Below are 927 nucleotides of genomic sequence, written 5' to 3' on the forward strand. Positions count from 1 at the left end.
ACAGTTCATAAAATCTTCATCTAAAAGTAAGGCATAAGGCACACCAGACATGTTAGGGGCACTAAGCAATACTGAAAGCAGTAGCATTTGAAACCTTTGACTCAGACAAGCACCTTGCGTGGAAAGGTACTTTGGTTTACACTTTGGGAGCGGTCACCTGCAACTCCACGACCCACTCCGGTTGCACCAAGCCGCTCCCTCGCAAGTATTCTGCTCCAGACATTAACGGGACCTTCATTAACACGGGGTAAATCCAAGTGTTCGATCCGTTCTGCGTAAAACAGTCGTTTTCCCTGTAATAGCAGGTGTGCTCCCCACCCCACGACGGCTGTTGCACTGTCATCCTGTAGTGTCCATCACCTATCAGACCCTAAGAGGGAAAAATGGACCTCCGGTTCTACTTAAGATTCCTGGTTTCTCAGTCAATGGAAAAGATGCAAATGACAGTTCTGGTAGGAATTTACCTATTGTTGGGTTTTTCTTAACCACAAAGTTCACTCATTCTTGTAAGTGTCAAAAAAACCAATAAAAATAATATGACAAGCAAGGAAACCAAAACGTGTTTTAAACGAGGAGATGCAAGAAAGCACGAGATTGTCCGTTTCAGAAACCTTTCCTGCACGCGCCGCACCCATCAGGCCGGAGATCGTTCCTACACCATTACTCTGAGATGACATTAAACGCAAATCACTGTAATGTTTTGTGATCGTTCTAGTGTTAATCAATGCTCTGAAACTGCCCTGAAAACAATCCAAGCCAGATCCAGCTAAATACTTTTTCCATATAAATTTCTTTATAATTCTTTTAAACAAAGTATCTCAATACGTAGAAGAATATCTGGAACTTTTCTATTTAGTACAAATTCTGCAATAATAAATCTGTAGTTGTCATTTAGCTGACTCGTAGGCATGAAAATTACGGTGTCCC

This window comes from Eurypyga helias, unplaced genomic scaffold (genome assembly GCF_000690775.1).
Source record: "Eurypyga helias isolate BGI_N326 unplaced genomic scaffold, ASM69077v1 scaffold4279, whole genome shotgun sequence".
NCBI classification, from domain to species: Eukaryota; Metazoa; Chordata; class Aves; order Eurypygiformes; family Eurypygidae; genus Eurypyga; species Eurypyga helias.